The 27,748-nt window shown below is 40.9% G+C and overlaps 1 long non-coding RNA gene across 1 annotated transcript in view; it reads right to left on the reverse strand.

The window, feature by feature from the left end:
• Positions 1 to 272: 272 nt before the first annotated feature.
• Positions 273 to 27,748, reverse strand: part of LOC138990257 (uncharacterized) — a 56,639-nt gene continuing 29,163 nt past the window's right edge. Inside the window, exons 2-4 of the long non-coding RNA XR_011466376.1 lie at positions 5,032 to 5,127; positions 732 to 885; positions 273 to 449 (exon numbers count right to left, since the gene is read on the reverse strand). This is a non-coding gene — a long non-coding RNA (uncharacterized lncRNA). The remainder of the gene's footprint in view (positions 450 to 731; positions 886 to 5,031; positions 5,128 to 27,748) is intronic.

Genomic DNA, 27,748 nt, shown 5'->3' on the forward strand with positions numbered 1-27,748 from the left:
AGAAAGTTTCTGATTCCTTGAAAAAGTCATACCTTGAAATTTCAAGAGGGCAAATTGAAGAACACTGATGTAGTACAAGGGTAAGCAAACATTCTGTAAGTGACCAAATAATACCTATTTTAAGCCATGGTGTTTTTGTGACAACGTCACCTCTGCTGTTGTAAGCAGCCGAAGAGCATATGTAACAGAGACCTGGCTGTATTCCAATAAATCTTTATTTGTAAAAGCAGACAGTAAGCTGAATTTAGCCAACTCCCAATATAATACATTATCCATGACCCACAAGAAGCCTGGGCAGTGGTTGAGGCTTGAAGTTACCTAAAAGGAATATTCGCTTCACATAATCAAGATGCGGATATCCGGCTTGATCTTTTTCCTGTCACTGAAGGCCAAGATTCTCAGATCTTTGGGTGTCCTCACAAAGTAGCAGCTGACTTCTCCCATGTTTTCTGAGAGAGAGCAAGGAGGAAACCACGATGCATTTCTGAACTGTTATAAGTCACACATTGTCACTTTTGTCACATACTGTTTGCTAGAAATGAATCATTAAGTCTGAGCCTCAGAAAAGAAGAAATACAGATGGCCAAAAGGCACATGAAGAGATATTCAGCATCGCTAATTGTTAGAGAAATGCAAATCAAAACTACAGTGCGGTATCACCTCACATCAATCAGAGTGGCCATCATAAAAAGTCTACAAATAATAAGAGTTTGGGATTAACGTGGGCTTACCTGGTGGCTCAGATGGTAAAGAATCTGCCTGCAATGCAGGAGACCTAGGTTCGGTCCCTGGGTCAGGAAGATCCCCTGGAGGAGGAAATGGCAACCTACTCTGGTATTCTTGCCTGGAGAATTCCACAGACAGAGGAGCCTGGTGGACTACAGTCTGTGGGATCAAAAAGAGTCAGATATGACTAAGCAACACTTTCATTTTCACGTGTTTTGGGGATCAACATATATACACTACTATATGTAAAACAGATAACCAACAAGGACTTAACTGCATAGCACAGAGAATTATACTCAATATTTTGTAATAACTACTATATGTAAAACAGATAACCAACAAGGACTTAACTGCATAGCACAGAGAATTATACTCAATATTTTGTAATAACTACTATATGTAAAACAGATAACCAACAAGGACTTAACTGCATAGCACAGAGAATTACACTCAATATTTTGTAATAACCAATATTTTGGAAATGAATTTGAAAAAGAATAGATATACATATATGCATAACTGAATCACTTTGCTGTCTCAGTTCAGCTGTCTACCTGAAACTAAAATAATATTGTAAGTCAACTATACTTCAATAAAAAAAAAAAAAGTCTGACTCTCAGAATACACCTTTTTAGAACAGGATTGTCAGAGAGTCTGTGGACATATTTTAAAGACACTACCAAGCTGTTGTGATGTCTTGTTTTGGTTGATATGTTTTAAGAAATCTCAGTTCAATACTTGGAAAAGGGAATATTTTAATAACTTTCTTAAATAGTTTGTGGCTATTCTTAGATGCAACACCAAATACTAAGTTTCTTAAAGGTGAATTGCATCATAGAATCTGAAACCATATCCATGAACTTTTCAAAATCTGTTACATTAAAATTTATTGGTTTATTTTGTGCTTTGAATCGCTATTTTACCCATTTATTTTGTAATGATGCATTCTGTAACATGATGCATTGGTCAGTTGGAATATTGATTCTTTGAATTATTCAGCTCTGTCAAATGTTGGCATATTTCATTATACAGTGTAAAATATTTTATCTGTTAATGTTGCTAATCATCAGAAAAGTCTTTGAGCATTGAAAAACTGCCAGGCTTGCACTGGTAGATACAATTTTTCTAAAATTCTGATTTTCACTGCAAATCTTGAATCTTATCCTTGGCAACAAAACTGTCAGTTGCTTTCCTTGAAGTGACAGTCTTATTGGTTCATTGTTGAGAAAGTTTCTGCCAAATACTCATGTCTAAATAAACATGCTGCTGCTGCTGCTAAGTCGCTTCAGTCGTGTTGGACTCTGTGTGACCCCATAGACGGCAGCCCACCAGCCTCCCCCGTCCCTGGGATTCTCCAGGCAAGAACACTGGAGTGGGTTGCCATTTCCTTCTCCAATGCATGAAAGTGAAAAGTGAAAGTGAAGTTGCTCAGTCGTGTTCAACTCCTAGTGACCCCATGGACTGCAGACTACCAGGCTCCTCCATCCATGGGATTTGCCAGGCAAGAGTGCTGGAGTGGGGTGCCATTGCCTTCTCCGCATGATTCTTCACCAAATCAAGTAAAAATGGCAGTCTCTGAAAAAAGTTGCTCATTCAGCTCAGAACTCAAGCAACTGTCCAAGTCCTTTTTTTGAGACGACCATCATACTTCAGTGTGTAGCAGGGGTACTTTTTGAACACTTCCCGTTTCATCAGATTATAAAAAACCAAGTACATCTAAGGACTGATATTTAATAAAGTTAATAATTTGTATTGCTTTGTTAACAGTCATTGTAAGGTGAAACTGTTCTCTGGCTTTTTTTTCCCCTCCTGCCAGTGAGTGGCAGTGAAGTACAATGTGCATTATAGTAGCACACTGATTTCACACAAAACTAGTACATGATACCAGTACACTTAGAAGCCATTGCCTCGATTTGTGTTTAGCCACCAACAGCTTTCAGAGAAGGCAGTGGGAACCCACTCCAGTACTCCTGCCTGGACAATCCCATGGACGGAGGAGCCTGGTGAGCTGCAGTCCATGGGGTGGCTAAGAGTCAAACACGACTGAGCGACTTCACTTTCACTTTTCACTTTCATGCATTGGAGAAGGAAATGGCAACCCACTCCAGTGTTCTTGCCTGGAGAATCCCAGGGATGGGGGAGCCTGGTGGGCTGCCGCCTATGGGGTCACACAGAGTCGGACACGACTGAAGTGACTTAGCAGCAGCAGCAGCAACCAACAGCTTTAGCCATCATTGCTTTTGTACCATCTATGCAAAACAGTGCAATGAAAAAGACAAATAATGTCTCAGTATTATTAAAATAGTTGTAAGTTTATACTTGACAGTAACTTCAATGACCCTCAGAGGCCGACAGCCCGTATTTGGGGTACTGCTGTCCTAAGGCATTGGCTAAAGACTGATTTCTCCTGAGAAAGTCTTGTGTCTTGTGTGAATCTTCTCACAAGCTTTAACCTTGATCTTCTGTCTTCCTATCTCCACCCCTCCCCACCAGCCATCTCCCACCACCATTGCCTTTACCCAATATGCCCAGGGGCTGTACTTGTTTTCTTGGGAGAGACTGTCTTCTGACTTGTTAAGTTTTGTGGGGAATATTTTAAAAAGATTTACCTTAAGTATTGAAAGTTTATCTCATTCAGATGATAGAAGTTACCTTAAAATGATTTATTGTTAACAACAACCATCTTAACTCCACTGGAGGACTGTCATAGCCTTGGTATTAATGTTGGTGAATTTTCTAAAGTATAGGACATGTTAGTAAGTCATGAAACTAAAAGTGAGAGAAATATTCTTTTCCTAATTGAGTGCTGACAATTTATGTGCTCTTAGCCCACCTCTTGCAGGATAAGTGACAAGTATCAGTGACTTAGAAGTGGATCCATGTTCAAGCTGTGACCCCTTAGCTCAGCAGAATAGAGTCAGCACAATGTATGATGTTCAGAGGGACTAATGATTCTTTGATACCTTTTTTTTTTTTTTTTTTCTTTTGTCACACTGACTTGAATCTCTGCACCGTATTATTTGTCATGGTATGCACTGACCACTGAATTTTTTCAGTTTGTCTAAACTCAGTTTTTGCAGAGAGGTTTCAGGTATAAAAGGAGAATCAAAATGGAGTCAGTGTTGACAAGAGAGGCATCTGAAATAGAGCTAAGAGGCCACTGAAGAAGTGTGACTCAAGCACTGCTCAGCCCAGATGAAATCTGAACTTGGACCACTTCTTATCATAACATAGGCATCCAGAACATCAGCCCAAAAACCCAAGATATGTATCTGACCCTTGAAAGTGAAAGTGTTGGTTGCTCAGTTATGTCTGACTCTTTGTGACCTCATGGACTGTAACCCACCAGGTTCCTCTGTCCATGGGATTCTCCAGGCAAGAATACTGGAGTGGGTAGCTTTCTCACTGCTTCCCTTCTCCAGGGGATCTTCCTGACCCAGGGATTGAACCTGGCTGGGTCCCCTGCATTACAGGCAGCTTCTTTACCAACTGAGTCACCAGGGAAGCCCTTACTTACTCTAAAATAATTTGTGACAGCCTATCCCTTAAGGACAAATATTTCCTTTCTTGCATCAGGGTCAGTCACAATTTTTGAACAACCTTCTGGCTTTTGCCTTGATAAGCCCCAGACACTTTCTATTCTCCGGGACCACTCTGAACAGTTTTACCAGAGTCTATGTCTCCTGAATTGCAATTCTTAAGACCCCAAATGAAGCTCTTCTTTTCAGCCTCAGTAGTGATTATTGTTCGACACAGGATAGATTATGCCTTTGCCCCTAACTTTTACTCTAGGTGTGTCAGAACCTCATGCAATCTCTGTAGGAGTTTCCTACTTGGTAATAAGTTGGGAATTAACATCTGCTTGGTCATTTTTGTTGCACTGATCCACCTATTGTTTTAAGAGTCCATGGTGCTACATCTAAATTAGGGCTCTCATTTATCTCTGAGGCTTTGTGTCACATCATTAACTCCCAGTATCCAAATGATGATTTATGCAGACCATTTGGCTACATTCACACAAATTACTTTGAGGGCCTTAGTGTAGCTAATCGAACTCTGTTAGAAAATGTCAGTTAAAAATATTCGTTGCAACAAATTTCGTTTGTAATGAAATCCTTCTTGCTGTTGGGTAGGAGCAAATCTAGATTTTATAGGGCCTGAGATTCACATGACTTTGGGATCCCTCTAAGAAAAAAAAACAAATACAAAGTTATAAAAGAGATCTTAGTTAAAATGAAAAAAAAAGTAAATCACAACAAATTATGGAAGGCTTGAAGATTCAGAGATCTCTGTAGGCCAACTTACCAGAAATGAACACATAGGAATGCTTCCTGATTAGCACCTGGCTTGCTGGCCCCTCCTAGGACACGGGGACATTCATAGCTTCTTGCCTTCATAGACCTGTGCAAGCGAGAGCCCCAAAGGGTCAGCCTTGTTAACTTCACTGTGGATCCACTTTGGCATTGGAAGGACTGTCTATTCCAGATACTGCCACTTTTCAAATCCTGCTGTCAATCTGGCTGTTTTTCAAGTGACCCTAAATCAGGCGAAGTAGAATCTTGAAATAAACTGCAGTGACAAAGACACTTAGGGTCTTGCTTTTCATTAAGCATTTAAAATGTCATTCTAAAATGACATTTTAAAGGCCTGCTTATTCTAAAATTGTATTATATTTCACGTTATTAGACAAGGAAGCCTCTCAGAGTGAGCCAAATACCATCTTTGTCTATAGAAAACTTATGGCTGTTACTGAAAGGAGATTCTACAAATTTCACAAATTCAATTCATGACTCCCATCAATTTTTTAAAGAGGTCTGCCCCTTAGGAAGGCAATTTGAGAGGCAACATTTTAATGATCTCCACTGGAGATCAGGTAGTTCGTTATCTCAAATATCATATTTATTATATTAATAGATTGACATGCTAATAAAAGGGCAAATCCCCATGCATATGTTTTATAGTGAAGGTAAAACCCTCAGAAGCATGAGATTAGAGTGATGTCAGTTAAAACAGCCATAGAGATATGTAAGAGTGATCTTTTAAAATATGCAGCAAGTTGGTCTCTTGTAAGGGATTTTCTTCTCTTCATCTGCCAAGATTATTTAGTGATATCCTCTCTTCTCTAGTATATCAGTTACTTTACTAAATGCATGAGTACAAATAATAAAAGTGAAAAAATAGTCTCCAGAAAAATTTATGAAACCATGATATTGTATAAATACTGCAGGTAATAGATCCATAAAAGGTAAGTGCATCTATAATCCTTCATCTTTTGTAACATCAGAGCAATATATACGGCTTCTAGCTTGTGGTTCTCATTACATGGATAGAATTGGAACATTCTAATCACATGATTACTGAATCAGCTGTTCAGTTTATTTTTGTGCCACAGAAAACTTATTACAAATATCTCATTGATTAATTCATCAGTTTGACTTTGCAGTGGTTTGAGTCAATGTTGGAGATAGCTGAAACCTTGAGATCTAGAGGATGTGTTGTTTAAGTCAATGTAGATAATGACAGAATCATAAGGCTCAGACGTGAGAAAGGATTGTGGTTTATCTGTCAATCCTTGAACCTTCAGACCTTACATTTTGCAGATAGATAATATATCTGGTTTTAGAAAGTTTACAGTATAATTAGTATATTACTTAATGATTACTTAAATAATACTTAATTCATCATTAGAAAAATATATTTTATATTTAACATAAATTACAATGCCCTGGATTGATTAAATTCTATAAGTATTGAGTTTCTATTCTAAGCTCAACTCTGACCACGATAGAAGTTCCATGGAGGTTTACATGACAGGAGGATTAAGAGTTGAAGGATTAGAATAGATTTCTCCAAAGGAGAAACACCCCAATGAAACATTTGGTCATGATGACAATGCATGTGTCAATCTTTGCGGTCCTAACCATAAGTGCTAAAGGAGGAAACCTGAGAAAATAAAGTTCAGTGTTAATGGACTCATCTGGGGACGGTTTAGAAAGATCTAGGCCTTGTCAAATGACATTGAAACGAAGTTGTATTTGGATTGTTGTTTAATTGTTAGATCGTGTCTAACTCTTGTGTGGCTCCATGGACTGTAGCCCTCCAGGCTCTTCTGTCCATAGTGTTTCCCAGGCAAGAATACTGCAGTGGGTTGCCATTTTCTTCTCCAGGGAATATTCCAGACCCAGGGACCGAACCTGTGTCTCCTGCATTGCAGGTGGATTCTTTACTGCTGAGCCACCAAGGATGCCCAGTATTTGGGTAGGTGGACAGTAAAGTAAAACAATGTTTAAAACAGAAAGAATAGCATGGGCAACACTGTGAAGAAAACCCTTATTATCTGTCTCATTAGGAGAGAGAAAATGTTTGTTGGTTGTTTTGTTTTTCTGTTTTTGGCTTTTTTTTTTTTTTTTTGCACTGCTGCTGCTGCTAAGTCACTTCAGTCTTGTCCGACTCTGTGCGACCCCATAGATGGCAACCCACCAGGCTCCCCCATCCCTGGGATTCTCTAGGCAAGAACACTGGAGTGGGTTGCCATTTCCTTCTCCAGTGCATGAAAGTGAAAAGTGAAAGTGAAGTCTCTCAGTCGTTTCCGACTCTTCGCGACCCCATGGACTGCAGCCTACCAGGCACCTCTGTCCATGAGATTTTCCAGGCAAGAGTACTGGAGTGGGGTACCATTGCACTGAGTAATTATTAAATCATTTCTTTGGTCTCTTCCTTTCAAGTTAAATAATCCCAGATCCTCTGACCTTTCATTACACTGTTTTCCAGCCCTCAGCCTTTTCTGAGGCTCTCCAAGCTTTCTGTGTCTCTCTTGAGCCATATGGCCTAACGGATGGAGCTTCAATTAGGGATTCGGGATTCTGACTTCTACTTGTTCTTCTTCCTATTGTGTAGTCTTGACCAGGTGCTTACTGGACCTCTTTCCCTCTGTAATTTAAGGCACTGGACTATGGCCTCTTGACTTCCTTCTATCTCAAAATTCTGAGTCTTAAATTGTGAAACTAGCATTTGATATGAGGTTCTAGTCATGTGGAATATTGGAGAAGGAAAATGGCAACCCACTCCAGTGTTCTTGCCTGGAGAATCCCAGGGATGGGAGAGCCTGGTGGGCTGCCGTCTATGGGGTCGCACAGAGTCGGACACGACTGAAGCGACTTAGCAGCAGACTTAGCAGCAGTCATGTGGAATAAGGTTAAAGGGTTAATTCCGATCTCCTTTATCCTTCATGTATACTTCTCTTTGGACATTCCAATGTCATAATTATATTTAAAAGCCCAGGGTCCAGAAAAAAAGTCTAGTACTTACATAGAAACTGGGTTTCCTTGTCCTTGACTTTATCAACAAAAACATCATTTGCATAAAATGACCTTAAGCACCAGCCACCCTAAGTATGGAGTAAATATATTTTCCTCTTATGGATAATGACAGTTGCTTTTTAAAAAATAATTTAAGCTACTGATCTATAAAGTATTTTGAATATGCCGTTGTGGAAGATTGCATTGAAAGAGTACTGAATTCAGGTTGTTCTCTGACCATGTCCTTCCTTACTGAATCATTCTTCAAGATATTGTCTCTATCCTTCACTTCTTTTTTCCCTATTGTGCAGCATTTAGAAGAATGAAATTATGTCTTTTGCTACAGAGCACAAGACAATTACATGCATAAATTCCGATATTTATTCCATCAGAATAAATTTCACTTGTCTTCCTTAACCTTGGGATAACACAGAGTATTGTAACCTATTAAAGTAAGCATTTGTTGAACAAGTAGGGTGTTGGAAGTAGGGGAGTTCCAAAAACTAAGGCAAACATAAATATTGCTCAAAATGAGATAGATGTACTATGTAGAGGAAATAGGAGTCATAGTTAAAAATATGGCCTCCACCATGGCTAATGTCCTAAGCATGGATGCTGGAGTCAGATGCCTGGGCTTGAGTCCTGTTTCTACCACTCACTGGCTGCATCACCTTGGCCAGTTAAGTATTTTTCTCAAGTTCTAGTTTTCTCCTCTGTAAAATAGTACCTGCCTCATTGGGTTGTTGTGAAGATTGAAGATGCTAACACAAATAAAGTGCCCAGAACACTATCCAACAAAGTCAGAGGTCAGTAAATATTAGCTGTTGTTTTTGTTATTACCTGAGCTTGTAGCTGCTAGTACTGTGTTTGACATTGAGCGATAAAGACCCACAAGACAGAAGCTTGTTTCAGTTTCACAGAGGGATTCTAGAGTAGAAAGTCCAGAGCTGGTCCTTGAAGTCCTCAGGCACCCAAGATGCTTCCAATTCATTATCCCACCATCCCTAAGATGTGACCTTTATCCTCATGATCCAAAATGGTGCTAAGAGCTCAACCCACATTCTCAGCAGTACAATAGAGGAAGGACAAAAGAAAAAGAGGGAAAACTGTGGTATGTCCTACTAGCTGTGTTTTAAGGAAACATCTCAGGAGGTGCCTAAGGTTTTTTTGTCCATAATATTAATATACAAAGGACCGACTTTCTTGATCATCCAGCCCCATTTCACACTTTTAATTTTTAAAGCATCACAAGAGTTATAGTCTGCAGTCTACTGGGGCTCACTATGGCCATGGAATCTTTTTCTGTTATATGTCAACAATACTGATGAACTAAAGCATAAAACAGTTTGACTGAATTGAATATCATTTAGTGTTTTGTACCCAGCTGCCTTTGAAATGTCATTGTCTTCAGTGCTTTGGATGTACCTGAATTGTTCAGATTTTAAACTCAGCACCATAAAATGAGATTTTCCTTCCCCTTTGCGAGTCAGTGCCAAGTTAAGCCCACATTGTAGACTGATTGTATAACAAATGCTTCCATCAAGAGTGCTCTGGGGCAGAAATGGCCAGAAAGTTTGTGTGACAGAACAAGGTGATGTGGCAGGAAAATTAGCTTCGCCCTAGGATTCATATGAATAATAGATGCAATGCAGAATAAAACAATGGTTAAAAAAATCAAAAACCACTTAAATGACAGCAACTCAAGGTCACACACCATGCTGGGTTTGTACAAGGGGGATGGATCACTGCCATACTGAAGTCTGAAATGTGGTTTCTGTGCTCCCTTCTCTGTTAAATGACTATTACTTGGCAGCTATTCATTAACATGAGCAGTAGGATCACTGAATAGAAGGCAGTAATTAGAGTATAATATCTCTTGGTCTATAGCATGTTATCTTTTGTAACTGATCAAAATGGTACATCCAGGGACATCTTATTCAATATTTCTAATGATAATAAAACCTCTACTGAATCAGATTTCTAAATCCTAATGCTGCTGTCTTTGCATAGCAATCAGTAGATCACAGAGTCTTGTAGAGATGATGTGGAAGTGGGTATATTTGGGAATTAAATACGAATTCACTAACAGCATAATTAGGCTAGTTTTGAGAAGCAAATATATTAGTACTAAATATAAGCCCTAGTAAGAACTAGGATTCAAGAACACAACATAATTATCCTGAGAAGGACAGCATCATATTCATAAGTTGAGATATTACTTTTAAATCAGTTCTCCCGTTCTCCCATCTACTGTAAGAAGTGGGTTGATGTTAGTTGAAAATGGCTTTCAGATGACAGGCTCACTACCTATTTGGCTTATTCACTAGAGAAGGAAGAGTAAACGAGCATTTCTTTTTGTTATCTAATGTTTAATGAGTGTGAATGGGTTTCTTTTGAGTAGCTAATGTAGTAAACATAAAATATATGAATGATATTTAACTGTGGCAGACACTTTCCGTTGCCTGTTAAATATCTCCTCACTTCCTGCTTGCTGCCAGAAGCCAGATTTTATTAAAGACAAAAAACACTTGCCTAACTATGTGCTTACAAAGCCTCTTTTATAGTTAGAAGTGCACTGTAGTTGGGCCAGTGAAACAAAGGTAGAATTTGGCTGAGCTTTCTAGGAAAGTGTTTGCTCTCCCAATAAAAATGGATAGATGTAACTGGCATTGCTCTTTTCCTTTCTGCCTTCCTCTTTCCTTGAAGGTATGATGTCTGGAGCTGCAGCAGCTTTCTTACAACCTTGAGGTGAAACGCATCGATTAAAAGCCCCCCAAATGGCTGACTCTGGCTCCAATGTCCCTGAGTGCTGACAATGCCAGCAGTCTACTACCTCCAAACTTCTTATGGGGGTGTGTGGGTGTGTTCAGTCACTCAGTTATGTCTGACTCTTTGTGACCCCATGGACTGTAGCTCATCAGTTCCTCTGTTCATGGAGTTTTCCAGGCAAGAATTTTCCAGGCAACTGGTGTAGATCACCATTTCCTAACTACAGGGATCTTCCTTAACTCAGGGATCAAACCCGTGTCTCTTCTGCCTCCTGCATTGGCAGGCAGATTCTTTACCTCTGCACCACTTGGGAAGCCCTTCGTATGGGTGAATCCCACCTTATTAAAGTCATTGTAAAAATAAATAAATAAAGTCACAAGTTTTTTTGCTTCTTACAGTCAAATATATACCTGATCAAAACCTGGGCCTATATAGAACTTGTTGCCTATTGGAATTACCGTAACATTAACATAGTGTAGGATATTTCAGTGACTCATGAATAAATTAAAAGGAAGACACAAACCTTATTTTTAAAGCTGGACTGATAGGATGCCTTAAAAATCCTGAGGGTTATATTTATGTTGGTCACTCTCCACTGACCATTCCTCAGATCAACTTTTGCCCTTCTCAACCCTCCTCTGAGCCCTAGGAGGCTAACCCTGTGAACTGCATCCCCTGACTCTTTGGCTTCTGTTTTTTCAAACAGTGGTCAGCACCAGCAGGAAGGAGACTGGAGGTTGGGAAGCATAACAGATAATCTTTAGTGTGGCTCGTTCATGTTCCCAAATCCAGTGACTAGAACATAGTACTGATGTTTAATATGAATATAATTGCTTCTCAAGGTTAGCCCAATTGTACTGTTACCTTGCATTTGTATTTAGTTCCCCAAATACTTAATTATGCATCAAGTCTGTAAGCCTGTGATGTACTCATTGTCATGCAAAGGCAGCAGCACTAGGATTTAGTGATCTGAATCAGTAGAGATTTTATTCTCAAATAAAAATATTGAAGGAGAGGTGAATAAGGTAAGTGGTGGGAGAGGGAGGTTGAGCCGTATCTTCCCTGTTCCATCTCTGCTTTAGGCAGACTTTTCTGGCAGAATCTGGATTCTTCAACTCTTTGGTTTCTTGAAAGGTCTTATCTTCTCCATCTCGTTACGTCCATTTCTTCTGTGGTTAATTTCTTGGGGGCATCAACATCTTTTATCAGTTGCTTATCTTGGCCCACATTTTTACAAAAGTTCCTTGAATCACCTGCCAGAGCTCTGTTTGATACAATATTCTTATACCCACATTTCTAAAATTGATGTTAATTTATTTGATGAAAACCGTCAAGTATCTTTTAAAAACTTGTCTGGATTTGGCACGTAACTCAACCGAAATCACATTGATTTGTGTGACTACTTGAGCAGTGTAATCTGTTGTTCCAAATTAACTCACTAGGGGCAAAGTGACTTTAACATTTGCTAATGTATTTGTATTCCATTCCATTTTTATGGCAATGATGAACAGTTTAGAAAATTTCAAACTTTATTTCAACTGTAAAGATATGTTGCCTGGAGTTAGGTATTCTGATCTAATACAATATTTGTGAGATAATTTTATAATGATTTCTAAGTTAATCCTAACAACCTTCCTATGAACAGGGTCAATGTTGTTATCAGTCCTTATTTTAGAAGTCTGACTTCTGAGCAAGGAAGAAGAATGTTCCCCAGCTTATACCACATGCCAGTTAAGGTCTGTAGCACAAGTTTCCTTGTTATTGTTCTGGAGGTACTGCTTTAGCTTCTCTTCAAAAATTAATTCACTCTCTAACTGCAAGTCAGAGCATGTTGCATATTTTGCCTTATGGACAGCAGCCCATCGTATTCAGTGTGTATTATAGATTGTTTCTGATGGCTCTAACAATGCCAAGAAATAATGGATGGTCTTATGATCTTTTTCTTCTCAGTTTCTCTCTCTCTTTTTTTTTTTTTTCTTTCGCACCACTGAACCCACTGCCTCAAAGATAGAAGAACAGTTTCTGAGGTAGCATTGAAATTTTCTAAAACTTCTCTGAGCTTAGCTGTGCTCCCTAAGAGAGAAGCATCCGATGGATGATGCCTTAAAGGCCAAGTGGCGATGCTGGTTTAGTTGCTCAGTCGTGTCCGACTCTGCAAGCTCGTGGACTATAGCCCTCCCAGGCTTCTCCGTCCATGGGATTCTCCAGGCAAGAATACTGGAGTGGGTTGCCGTTTTCTTCTCCAGGGGATCTTCCCAACCCAGGGATCGAACCCGTGTCTGGTACATTGCAGGCAGATTCTTTACCGAATGAGCACCAGGGAAGCCCAAAGGTCAGATAGTGCCCGCCTATCTTAGCCACTCAACCCGATCATTTTAATAAAAACCTCTAGAACTGTTGCAAAAGGCAACAAACTCAGTTAGCCCACATGCACACACTGATATGTTAAACTATGCTTTCTAAACATGCAGAGGCTGAATTCACTTGCCACGTGTGAGAGAGTTGCCACAGAAAGAAGAAAGAGTTCATTGAGAGACTCTGTGCTGTGATCTGTACAAGTCTTGTTCATTGCATGATGTGATCAAGAAGATAAATTTTCTTTTTGGTCCTACCCTTAACCTCTGCCAGTTTTATTAAAAAAAAAAAAAAAAAAAATGGAACTCGTAGTCTTCTTCCCAAAGCGTTCTTTCTGGGTCTCTTATGCCCATCTTCAGTTCTGTTGCCCATACATCCGGGACTCATTTTTTACTTTTTCTTCATGTGTGTCTTATATGGCCAACAGGGGGAGAGGACTCATTCTTCTTTTCCTTTCCTAAGTTGCCTGACCTCAATGAAACCATAGATTTCTAAGGACTAGCAGAGAGCTCTTTGGGGTAACAAAATCACAGTTTGGATGTATGTGAATCATGCATTATCTCTTTTTGTGATTCCTGTTCCTTCATCTACTCACTGAAGGCCAATGTTCCCAGGATCCAAGTTTGGCCATCCCGTTTTCTTCCTCTGTCTCCTCTGATTTCTCTCAAGTGGGTGCACTCTGCTGCCACCTGTGCAGTGATGAGTTTTGTACATCCCTCTGCTGAGCTACACACCCAGGGGCCTGACTACCTGTTGGGCACCTCCACGTGCACAGCCTGTAAGCAGCTCCAAGTTGACATGTCTGACTGTGCTCCCTTCCAGTCTGGTCCTCCCCTTGTACCCCTGTCCTGATGGACGGCACCCCTGCCTTCTGGTCCGCCTGCGTAGGCGGTCACCCAGGAGCCCTCGCAGTCTCCTCTCTCATTTCAGCCTCCATCCTCTCCTCCCCACTGCCGACCACTCTCTCCCTTCCTGCTTAATTCTTCTGCGTGCAGGGTTACTGCAGGAGTCTCCTGACTAGCTTCCTCGTTCAGCCTCCCTCCTCAGGACCCATTTCAACTCACCTTCCCCACTGCTGCTATTCTACTTATGTCATTCTCTGCTTAGAACCCATCTGCTGCTGCTGCTGCTAAGTCGCTTCAGTCGTGTCCGACTCTGTGCGACCCCATAGACGGCAGCCCTCCAGGCTTACCCATCCCTGGGATCCTCCAGGCAAGAACACTGGAGTGGGTTGCCATTTCCTTCTCCAATGCATGAAAGTGAAAAGTGAAAGGAAAGTCACTCAGTTGGCAAGAGTACTGGAGTGGGTTGCCACTGCCTTCTCCTAGAACCCATCGTTGAATAGCAATTGTGAGTAGCAAATAACCTGGGAATGTATATTTTTGAATTTGTCTTTATTTTCTGTTCCCCTTTCTTGGAACTCCTGTTATTTGAATGGGCTCTCTTTGTTGTTGTTTTTGTCTTTTTCTTTCCTGTTTTCCTTTTCTTGATTCTGTTCTATTTCTTGGAGTGTTTCATAAATTTCATTTTCCATCCACATTAGTTTCCCATTCCTACTTAAAAAAAATTAATAGCACTCTCATTTTATTTATTTTTAAAGGTTTTTTTTTTTGTTTGCTTTTAGTTCTCTGAATGTTTCCTCTGTTCTTATTTCATTGGTGCAGTCTCATGTCTCTGAGATATTAATGAAAGGCTTTGTTTTTACAGTGTCTTCTCCTCTGAGTATCTTCTTTCCCCTATTTATTTACTTTAATCCTCAAGCATCCAGGGACCCTTCCTTGTCTGGTCCTAATTGAGACTGAGGTCATCCAGTTGTTGATTGGAAGTTGTGTGTGAAAGCTCAAAGTTTGTTCCCTGTCAGGCTTCACTCCCAAGTGATCTGGCTGCCCTGTTCCTTCTCCCTTGGGTTGCTCAGATTCTACCCCTTGAACTGTCTTCCATTCTCCTGTGTAGGCCCGGCTCCCCGTGGTCTAGAAGGCCTGCAGGGGGTGTGGGTCACACAAGTCCCTGGACCTTCACCTAATTCCTGTTTTTACTACAGCAATCCCACCCGCTGTCAGCTGTGCTGTGTCCCCCGCCCTCAGAATACCTCTGATTCAACCTCTCTGGAGAGTAAACCTCTGGTTTTTGGCTGCTTCTGAAATACTGTTTTAACAGGTCTTGCTGTCTTCAGCCTCACTTTTGCCCTTCCTTTTAGAGACAGCCGGTACTGCCAGTTCCTGACGTGCTCTGAGCTTCTGTGGGGTAAATCACTTTGCTCCTTAGTTTCCACTTCTGCCAGCATAGATTGCAGCCGTCTCTGGCCTAAAAGGTCAGCTGCTTTTCCTCCATTTGCCTTTCCATTGCCACGTGTTTCTGACTGTTTCTCAGTTCCAGCCCTCTATGTTGCCACAGTTTATGTCTTCAGCTGTCATTTAGTAGGAATTAAAGAGAGAACAGATGTAAATGCCTGTGTTAAATCCTACTTTAGCCAGGATAGCCCTCAGTGTTTTTTCTCCAGTACTGGTGTTTAGTAAAAACTCTGTAAAAGTTCATTGGATGTGTAAGTGAAAAGCCATTTGCTTACAGAGAGCAAGTCTCAGGTTGTGTACACGTTCCCTGCTTAGTGGTGCACTCTGGTTCCCAGAGAAATGGCCAGAGGTGAAAACAAAAGTATGTCTCAAGCATATACAGTATTCGTGGACTTTTGGTGACAAATCTGTCTCAGGCTTGTCCTGAAAAGTCTGGTGATGCTCCAAAAGTGGGTGACACTGCCTGTTTAGAAGTCTGTTCTCTTTACATGAGTGACTCAGTCTTGGAATTGGAATTTATGTGTGTCTTGATGGCTATAGCCCTTGGCTCTTGAGACTAAGTTAGTCTGTGAAGCACCAGGTTAGTTGGTATGAATTTTACTCTATAATTTGGAGTGTAAACATTTAACATTCTTTAAAACCTGTAGGTCAAGATTAATCTTTGTTAAGCCCACAGCCCACTAGGTTACTAGAAAACTCCATTTCAGGCATAATAAAGACCCTCTTGCTTTATATCTGGGTGGACAGAGGACTTCTGCCTCTGGGAAAGAGCCTTGTTCACTCCTCATGTTCTGATAGAAGAGAGGGAAGGGTAAAGAACAGATTAGATTAAGAGATACAAACTACTATACAGAAAATAGATGAGCAACACGGATTTACTATATTGCACAGGGAATTATATATAATATCTTGTAATAATGTATAATCAATTATAATCAGAAAAATACTAACCAAGTCATAATGTTGTATACTTGAAACTAATATATGCAATATTATAAATCAACTATAGTTCAAAACAAAACAAAACAAAACAAAAAACCCTGACGGATGGTTAGAACAAAGACTTTGAGCCCAATTAAGAGCGTATGTCTGTTGGAAACCTTCTGAGCTGTATTGAAGTCCACTTACTTTTCTTAAGGTATAATTGATCAATGTACCTCTTCTCATGCTAGGAGACACATCTTACAGCAATATTTCTGTAATTTTGCTTTTGTTTTTTCTGTATTAAATTCTAGCCAGATGCTGAGGAATAACACAATGACATAAAGAAGTTGTATTTAACACAGGCATTTATCTGGTGAGGGCTGAAAATAATATAATTACCATGACGTTTTGTTTTATTCTTTATGGAGTGAATTTTTGCATTTTTTCTTTTTTTGATTAAATTCCTTTCTTGTTTCATTTTTACAATTGTCATGAGAAGGATGAAGAAAAGTAAATATTACTTTAGAGCAGTGGCTCTGGACCTTGGCTGTGCATTGGAATCACCAAGGGAGTTACAAAATACTGATGCCTGGGGAACTAAATCCCTGGAAACTCGGATTTAATTAGCCTGGGGTGCAGCCTGGGTATTGGATTGCTAACCACTCCTCACTTGACTCAAATGTGCAGGAAAGGTTGAGAACCAGCACCTTAAACCATCAGTGCATGCATGCTAAGTCACTTCAGTCCTGTCTGACTCTGCGACCCCATGGACTGTAGCCCACCAGGCTCCTCTGGCCATAGGGATTGTCCAGGCAAGAATACTGGAATGGGTTGCCATGCCCTTCTCCGGGGAGTCTTCCCAACCGAACCCGTGTCTCGTAAGTCTCCTGCCTTGGCAGACAAGTTCTTTAGCAGTAGTGCCACCTGGGAAGCCCACCTTAAACTAAAACCGTAAAAATATTAGCTTGGTGCAAAAGTAATTGTGGTTTTACATTTTTAAGCTTTGTCGTTTGATACTGGAATACACTCTGAAATGAATGTGGTTATGTTATGCATCATTTTAATGCACATTTCTCGCTTTATGTTTTTTGCTAATGACTTATTCCGTATTACTTATGACTAATTACTTAATAATTATTGGCAATAATTATTGCTAATTACTTTTTATGTTTATTTTATATTTATTTTAGACTATAGAAATTACATTAGACGAAAAGCAAATTCAAGCAGTTTTTTTATTACAAAGTTCAAAATGGGTCATAAAGCAGTGGAGACAACTCGCAACATCAACAATGCATTTGGCCCAGGAAGTGCTAACGAACATATAGCGCAGCAGTGGTTCAAGAAGTTTTGCAAAGGAGATGAGAGCCTTGAAGATGAGGAGCATAATGGCCGGCCATCAGGAATTGACAAAGACCCACTGAGAACAATCATTAACACTGATCCTCTTACAACTATGCAAGAAGTTGCTGAAAAACTCAACATCAACCATTCTACTGCCATTTGGTGTTTGAAGAAAATTGGAAAGGTGAAAAAACTCGACAAGTGTGTGCCTCATGAGCTGACCGAAAAAAAAAAAAAAAAAAATTGTCGTTTTGAAGTGTCATCTTTTATTCTACATAACAACAGTTTCTCAATTGGATTGTTATGTGCAACATGAAGTGGATTTTATATGACAACCAACACTGGCCAGCTCAGTGGTTAGACCGAGAAGAAGCTCCAAAGCACTTCCCAAAGCCAAACTTACACCAAAAAAAGGTCATGGTCATTGGTGGCCTGCTGTCCATCTGATCCACTACAGCTTTCTGAATCCCAGCGAAACCATTACATCTTAGAAGTATGCTCAACAAATCGATGAGAGGCACTGAAAACTGCAACTCCCGCAGTCGTCATTGGTCAACAGAATTGGCCCAATTCTCCTCCATGACAACGACTGACTGCACTCGCACAACCAAACCTTCAAAAGTTGAACCAATTGGGCTTCGAAGTTTTGCCTCATCCGCCATATTCACCTGACCTCTCACCAACCGACCAGCACTTCTTCAAGCGTCTCGACAACTTTTAGCCAGGAAAAAGGCTTCCACAACCAGCAAGAGGCAGAAAATCCTTTCCAAGAGTTTGTCGAATCCTGAAGCATGGGTTTTTTCAGTACAGGACTAAACAAAACTTATTTCTTGTTGGCAAAAATGTGTTGATTGTAATGGTTCCTATTTTGATGAAAAAAGATTTTTCAGCCTATTTATAATGATTTAAAATTCACGGTCTGAAACTACAATTACTTCTGTACCAACCTAATAGATGACATAGTCTACCTTAAGTAAATCGGCAAGTCATTAAGTTAGTGGCAAAAATTTAGAGGATGAGCACTTAATTCCAATAAGAATCCTGGGCACAGAGGTACATTTTATGGTTCGCTTTGTTTTGTGTGTAGACGCAGCCAGCACAACCTGGCATGCCACAAGGGCATTATTACATGGGAAGTGTTTGGGAGCAGTGAGGAAGTAGTTTTCCTGTTATTCTCTAACCCCAGAGTTTTCTTCACCCTTGCCAGTTTTCAAGACAATGTTTGGCTTCTCCAACTGTTGATTTCCCCAGGGTTCACATTCAGCTCTCACAGATCATAGACTTCCTGGAGTAGGCTGATGGGGGTGGAGATTTTCTCAGAAGGAAACCAAAGCCAAAGGATGTTCCTGGTAGAGAGGGACTGGATTTCAGTACATCCCCTTCAAGTGCTGACAAAACGTTTTCTATTGTCTCTCTCTGCTTCCTTAGGCTTTGCCCTGAGTTTTAACACTACTTCTTGCTTGCTAAATTTTTGTTCATTGATTCCCTCCACAGTGTTCCAAGGATATGTTCAAATTTCTCTGCATTCACATTTCTCTCATTCACAACTATAAACACGCAGTCTTAAATTAATTTGAGTGAACTTGTGCTATATTGGGGCTTCCCAGGTGGCACTAGTAGTAAAGAACCCCCTGCCAATGCCAGAGACTTAAGAGAGGCAGATTCACTCCCTGGGTCAGGAAGATGCCCTGGAGGAAGGCATGGCAACCCACTCCAGTATTCTTGCCTAGAGAATCCCCATGAACAGAGGAACCTGGTGGGCTACAGTCCACAGGATTGCAGGGTCGCATAGAGTCAGACATGACTGAAGCTTCTTAGCATGCACACTCATACACACCTGAGAACCATTAGACAACAGAACTTAAGTATATGCTCTGAGTTAAGCCGAAGTGTTGCTGCTGCTGCTGCTGCTGCTAAGTCGCTTCAGTCGTGTTTGACTCTGTGTGACCCCATAGACGCCCTCCTACCAGGCTCCTCTGTCCCTGGGATTCTCCAGGCAAGAACACGAGTGGGTTGCCATTTCTTTCTCCAATGCATGAAAGTGAAAAGTGAAAGTGAAGTCGCTCAGTCGTGTTTGACTCTTAGCGACCCCATTGACTGCAGCCTACTAGGCTCCTCTGTCCATGGGATTTTCCAGGCAAGAGTACTGGAGTGGGGTGACATTGACTTCAAGCCGAAGTGTTAGTGCTGCTGCTGCTGCTAAGTCGCTTCAGTCGTGCCCGACCCTGTGCGACCCCATAGACGGCAGCCCACCAGGCTCTGCCGCCCCTGGGATTCTCCAAGCAAGAACACTGGAGTGGGTTGCCATTGACTTCTCCAAGCCGAAGTGTTAGTAGCTGATAATATATTATCCTACCAGGACCCCAAGATTAATCCACACTTTGTTTCTCACTTTGTGAGTGCTGCCAGACCCCAGGATAACTACTGGGTGTGTACTGGTGAAGAAAATGTACCTTATCCTTGCTTTCATGGAGCTTGAAGTTCTGAAGAATGAGGAAAATGCATTTCAGACAGTGGAATGGAACCAGTATGTGGAGAAGATGCCTCTTTGATCCTGTAAGTATTAAAGGAAGAAGGCGAAAGACTACTGCTGGGGGTCCGTGAGTCTCCTGCCCCTTGTGTCCACCAAGGCCAGTGATGTCACCTTTCCTGGGGCTCTGCTCTCACAGAGGCAGCTGAGTTTTTGGTTGAAATGGATGGCTTCCAACCATAGGGTCTTGGGAAAAAACAACATTATTTTAGCTAAGATTTATTGAGTACTTACCAAGTGCCCAAGTCTAAGAATTCTAGGTGTGTTAATTTACTTAACCTTCATCAGCCCAGGAGTTATAGTCCACTCCACTATTATCCCATTCTGCAGATGACAAAACAGAGGCATGGATGGGCTACCTAATTAACCCATGGTCACATGATGTTAAAGGGGGATGGAGTTCAGTGGGGTGAAAGGACCTCGTGCTCAATGACAGTAAACAGTTTCCTGGACACCCTGTCATCTTCTTGGTTATATTCCCTATTCTTTCTTGAGGTAGGTTGTGGGAAACTGTTGAAACTGTCTCTTAGTCACATTGTTTCAGGGAAATAATTGTATTTTTGCCTTCAAAAACCTGTTGAATCAGTTACATTTACCTATAATCAGTAAGATGGATATGTCCTATTAAACAAACACAGGTGTGTGATTTTGTGTTGCTTCAGGAACTCGCACAGAAACCTGTCTGCTTGTAAATATGCTTCTCCAATTTTTCAACTACTGGACCAGAAGCAAAATCTCCCAGTTAAAATGCTTCAGTGTTCCTAGCATACACAAGTGGGTCCTAAAGAATTATTGGTTTACATGATGTCTCAGTGACTCAAGTGAAATGCTGAGACATTTTATAAGTGCACAGTACAATTACCCAAAGGAACTGTATTCAAATAAAATACTAAGGTTATATCTATTTCAAAAGAAAAAAAGCTTCTAAAAGATAGAGGAAGGTGACAGCCCTAGAGATTTGTGAGTCACATAGTGTAAAAAAAATGTGGGTGGCTTTGGAAAATACACCTCTCTTCATTTGCTGCTTCTACCCACAGCCTTGCCAGCTCCTGAGAAATGGATTCCTAACCCCAGCTACACGTTAGAATCACCTGGAAGTATCTTAAAACCTCTCATTCCAATACCCAGATCAATGATATCAGAACCGTTGGGAGTGGGACACAGGTATCCATATTTTTTAAAGATCTCCAAACAATTCTGACGTGTAGCTGAGGTTGAGAACCACCTGGGAGAGGGAGAACCAGAGACAAATAGCAATGTTTTCCTTCCTGCAACTGTTGAGGAGACGTTAATGAGCACCCTGACATTTGCCTGATCTCCATCATCTGGGACATTCTGCAATAATTTATACAACAAGTAATTTAATTAACATGATGGCAAGCAAAGCACACTATGAACACCTAGGTCACAAATAAACTGACTATACACAGCTTTCCATGAGGCAGTAGATTCTGACATTTTGAAAGAGAATTAGCTACAGGATGAAGGTTTAATACAACCCTAATTGAATGAAGGTTCTGTTATGTGATAAGTGCAATGCATACAAATGAGGGAGGCAAGATGGAAATCTTATTATTGAGGAAAACTGTGCAAGGGGAGAGTTGAAAAAATTTACTTATCATCTATTTGTTCATTTAAGCATATATTTTTAGGAGGGTGGCAATAATCTATCAACCAGTTCATCCAGGGATTTAGTTCTAAGGTAAAGTGTATTACTTTTCAGGTTGTTATTGTTGTTTAGTCTCTAAGTTGTGTCCTACTCTTTTGCGACCCCATGGACTATAGCCCGCCAGGCTCATCTGTCCATGGGATTTCTCAGGCAAGGATAATAGAGTGGGTTTCTATTTCCTTCTCCAGCGGATCTTCCCAACTCAGGGATCCAACCCAAGTCTCTTGCACTGGCAGGCAGATTCTTTATCACTGAACCACCAGGGAAGCCTCACTTTTTATTAGGTACTAGACTAATAAAAAACTGGCTTTGCATCAGAAAAATAATTTCTTTAAAGTGTTAGCTCAGGAACTGTTGCCACATTGTAAATCAACAATGCAATCAGAAAAAAAAATAGATCCATTTAAAAATCTACATCTGAGACTTTCTGAATGGTAACTATAGAGTTCTCCAACTTTTCATTTCTTCAGTGCATTCTCCTTTTCTTAATGAGTTTATTAGCTTCTAGAATGCATCTGTGTAATGGTGAGAGAGAGGACCGTGGAATCAGAAAACCTGCATGCAGTGTCGTCCCCACCAATGGCTAGCTTTATGACTCTGCAGTATCATCTTTGTACCACCTGTAAAATGGGTATAACAGAAGACTGCGACTCAGTGAAAAGAACTGAGTTACGTGTGGAATTCCTAGAATGGAGCCTGACACTCAGTAAGGACCATATGTGTGTTAACCCTGCTGTTACAGAGACAAAGATCCCATTTATGGAACCACACACTTCTCTTTCCCTTTTTTTCTCTTGCCTTTTGGCTGCCTTTAGGTCATTTTGCTGTTAATTAGCACCTCTGTCTTATCATGAGTGACAGAAATAAGAAAAGAAAATCAAGACAGTGGATTTTGGTACTAATTACCACCTAGTTAAAAAATAAATAAAAGGGCTGAATCCATTAGCATCACTGGGATTTGGGCTTGTCTATAGAATTCAGTTATCTATGTTCTTCCTAGACCCTGCAGTTCTCTACCAACTTGCTCTTGACATGGATAATTGGAGATTGACCGACTAAACCAATGGCTTAAAACTCTGGATACACTTTAGAATCATCAGGATATATTTTTTAATGCCTTTACCACGGCCTCATCCTCAATCATTGTCGTTGGAATCTGCATACTGTCTTTTATAGAAGTTCTCTGTGTGATTCTGATATACAGTCAGGAAAGATTAAGGCTGATCCTGGAAGGATTTTTGATGGCCTTCAACAATTTAGGGAGAGCGATCATTATGATAAGGTTTGAGTATCATAGAGGCACTGCTCCTGGTTCTTGGTTTCTTCCCTGTGGAAGATCATCTGATGGACAGTGGAAGAAGGTCTTCAGTCCTTTTTGGCCTCACTCGTGTCCCTACTCAGACCAGATGTTGAAATTGATAACTTGAATCATTCCCTCATCAAAATTCTTGATTTTCTTTTCATCTGAGGTATACCACCAGCCCCAGAACATTCCCCAAATCTACTTTCTTGCTTTGGGGCAACCAAAGACTTCTAGGAAAAAAAAAAAAAAATCACCGTTCTTGGGAGATTGTTGACGTCACACATCTGCAGTCTTCCCCAGGGTCAGCCTCCCTCCTACTCATTTCCTTTGGTGTCTGACACAAGCCTCCACAGTCCCGCAGCTCCCTCTCTAGTCCCTGCCCTCCAGACCTCTCACCCTTTGGATTATGTAGTACCTCTGTTCCCATCTACTGGCCTATCTGCTGCTTCTGTGCTCTTCCTCAGCTTCTCCCTCTAGTTTCAAAGAACGTATCCTTACTCTTCTATAAGACCAACCTCTACCCTCCCTTCCCCTCTGAATGCCATTGTTCCATCAAGTACCTTCCTGGAATTTATATTTTCCAGCTTTTCTTCATCATTGGTTCTTTTTTCATAATCCATAAAAGTGTATTTGAAGTGTCAAACCCCCCAAACTCTTTTCCTTGAGCCTGCATTGTCCCTTTACTGCCTCCATCTCTCCTTCCCTTCACAACCAGGCTTCTTGAAGGGTTAATCCACATTGACTGTGTCTACTTCCTGATCCGTGCATTCATTTGTGTTGGTCTCAGGCTCTTCATAGTGATGTTAGGAGCTAGAAATGCCTGAGACCCTCACCTGAAACCGTATTGCTTGTGATGAACCCCACAGATATGTCCCTGTCCACACGGATGCTGTGACTGGACCACTCCCTGTGGTTCTTATTTTGATTTCAGGACACACCTTAGCAACAACCATCAGGGAACTTTGAAGAACAGATTTATTACCCACAAGTCCCAAAAGGTACATGGAACACTCAGGACCACACAACAAGGTCTCAGGTAGAGAGACAGGAAGAGTAGACCTGGGACTTGCCTTTATTAAGGTCTAAGGATAGGTTGTCTAGGGTTTCATAGGCTCACTTTTTATTGAAAAAGTTAAAATATAGGAATGGTAATTAAGGAGTAAGAAGGGAGAAGCAAGGTCACTCAAGCCATTTGTGTTACCCCAGGCCTTCTAAAAGAGATTTTTCGTGGGTGGAGGTTGCCCAGCTCCTTATCTATTTGCTTTGCCAGTAACTGTGTCATGCAGCTTGCAATATGCTGACTTGAGATGGATGTCTTTGAGATGAATGCCTCCATGACCAAAAGCTTAATGTCTGGCACTTGTATTACAATAAAAAAGTCTTCCTGTCATTACTTATACTGCATCACTCTTACAGCCTCTGCAGTGTCTTTCGTCCTCACCTCCTGGCAACATCTCTGTGGAAAGACCACCCATGACTGTCATAACATACGATCTGAACAGTAATTTTCAGCTCTCTTGTTATTAAACTTCTCTGCTGCATTTAACACGGTTGACTATTCCCTCTTCCCTGGAATTTTCTACACTCACGGGTTCTTGGGAAGAATCTCGTGCTAGTTCTACCTCTTCTTCTCTTGCCCTTCCTCAATGACCTCCTTCATAGCTCCTGTTTTCCTGGCCACCTCCAATCTCTTGTTCTCCCCAGAGTTCTCTTTCTCAACTGCTCAGCTTCCATGTCCACATCACCTCCCTGGGCTTCTGTATCGCCTCAGGGCCTCTACGGTGACCCATCTGCTGATGGCTCCCAAATGCATGTCCTTAGTTTGTTCATCTTTCCATCTTGGCTCAGCAGTCATTGCCTGTGAAAGCAAGCTCTCACAACATCAGCGAGCTTTCCTCAGAATCTTCCTTAGCTTAATCATGTATCAGGTTGCATCACAATTATCCATTTATCCTATGACAAACAATGTGTGATTTGTCTTATGCATCTTTGTACCCCCACCCCCTTGCATTTTGCCTGACATAAAGTAGATGCTCAATAAATATTTTTGAGCTGTTAGTGGGTTTTATAGTTGTTTGATTAATCAGTTAATGTTTAGAATAGTTATAGGGCACCTAGAAATACAGGTCAAGATCTAGAGATCTCAGTATATCAACAGTAGTACAGTTTCATGAAGGTAATTGATTCATTGGAATGATGGGATAGTGTAAAAAAAATAAAAATAGTCATACAGATGAAATAGATGAAACAGATTAGGAGGTGCAAATTCCAGTTATAAAATAAATAAATCACAGGGATGTTGTGTACACACAGGGGATATAATCGATAATATTATAACAACTTTGTATGGTGATGGATGGTAACTGGTCTCATTTTGGTGGTCATTTCATAATGTATGAAAATACTGAAACACTGTGTTGTACACCTAAAATTAATATAATATGTTAATTGCAAACCAATTTTAAAAAATATATAGAAGTTCAGGTTGAACAGTAAAGACTAATGGTCTGTGAAAGTGAAAGTCACTCAGTCGTGTCCAACTCTTTGTGACCCCATGGACTATATAGTCCGTGGAATTCTCCAGGCCAGAATACTGGAATGGGTAGCCTTTCCCTTTTCCAGGGGATCCTCCCAACCCAGGAATCGAACCCAGGTCTCCTGCATTGCAGGCAGATTCTTTACCAGCTGAACCATAAGGGACTACCACTTAAAATGAGCAGGGAGGCCTAATGTGGTCTCCCAGCTCATTTTACCAAATTATATTTAGAGAAGCTTAGAAGGCTTGCACTACTTGAGAATAAAAGACAAGGAAGGGGAGTAAACATGAGGTCCTGTTAGGTAAAGGGCTTCAGGAACAGTGCATATAATTTGGATGTGTTCTTTTATTGTTTGTTTCCTTCCCCACTGAGTCTGTACTGTTGCTGGGAGAGCATGTCCATTCAGAAAATCAAAGCTTTTGAAGCCAGACGGTTCTAGGTTCAAATTCAAGCTCAGTCATTTGTTAGCTGCGTGACCATGACTTCTTTGAGCCTCAGTTTCTTCATCTGTTCCCTGAAGATGATAATACCCACTCTCCACTGTTGTAGAGGAAATTAAATACGAGAATAAACAAGCCCTTTAGCATTGCAGCTCTCACAGAGTGGTGACACAGTAAAGAGTCACTTGACATTTCTCATGTCTGCTACTTTGTCTTTCAATTAATATTTTTATGATTATAGAAATACATGCTAACTATAGACAATTTAGAAAATAGAGAAAAACATAATAAAATCATTTAAACTACCTTTCTACCCCCCCACCCCAGTGAAGTCCCCAGTAAATAGGTGGATAGGTGAGTCTAGAGTCCAAGAGGACTCGGTTGGCTGGATATGCAGATTGTGAGTTCAGAGCAGATAAATGTGAATCAAAGCTAGGACAGTTTCATCAACTGAAACTGTCCATTAACCCAGGGAGAATATGTGGAGTGAGATGAAAAGAAAGCTTAGGATGTAGTCCTAACTTGTGTAACATGGGTGAAAAAAAAATAAGTACAAACCCCAGATTTCACAAAAGTTTGGCCTCAATGCAGTGAGATGATGAGACCACAATGGAAGGAAGCAGATTAACTCCAAACAAAATACTTTCCCCATTTCTGTAAGTGCTTTTTCCTTTTCTTGATGGAGACTCCCTTTCCTCAAAAGCTTTCCATAACCAGAGCCCCAGGTCATAGGAAGTCTGGGCTCCACACCATCCGGTGGGGTTGCCACCTCAGAGGAAGAGGTGCCTTTTCCTAATTACGTAAAGACTCTAGCTGGCAATGACCCTGTCAGAGACACATTGTTCTGTTGCCTTCTCTCCACTGTCAAAGCTGTTATGGGGACTTCCCTGGTGGCCCAGTGTTAAGGACTCCAGTTTTCCACTGCAGGGGGCCCGGGTGCTTAGTTCCCTGTTGGGGACTAAGATCTTACAAGCCACAGATCCTGTGGCACAGCCCCCACCCCTCCAAAACAAAAGCTGTTGTGGATAAGTATGATGTTTATTGGGGCTTCCCAGGTGACACAGTGGTAAAGAATCCGCCTGCCAGTGCAGGAGACACTGGTTCAACCCTGGGTTGGGAAGATCCCCTTGAAAAAGGAAATGACAACTCACTCCAGTATTCTTGCCTGGAAAACTCCATGGACGGGGAGCCTGTGGGCTATAGTCCATGGGGTCTCAGAGTCGGACATGACAGAGACTGAGCACACACACATGTGCGCACACACACACGATGTTTATGTGTGTGTGTATGTGTATATGTATATGTATACATATACATACATACATATAGATCAAAACTCACTTATCCTAGAGTGCTTTCTTGGCCAACATATATCCCCCTGAAGACTTGTATTTAATGGTTTCTTTGATGAACAACTCCAGGGAACCCCACCAATACTGAATTCTGTTTTATGTTCCAGGGGATGCTATTCACATAGAATGCAGTGAATATTTATGAAAAATTAAAAGCCTTGTTCTTATTTAAAAGAATGTAAGTCTGGAGGCAAACAGGAAAGATTTTCC

The sequence above is a fragment of the Bos mutus genome, chromosome 12 (genome assembly GCF_027580195.1).
Source record: "Bos mutus isolate GX-2022 chromosome 12, NWIPB_WYAK_1.1, whole genome shotgun sequence".
Taxonomy (NCBI): domain Eukaryota; kingdom Metazoa; phylum Chordata; class Mammalia; order Artiodactyla; family Bovidae; genus Bos; species Bos mutus.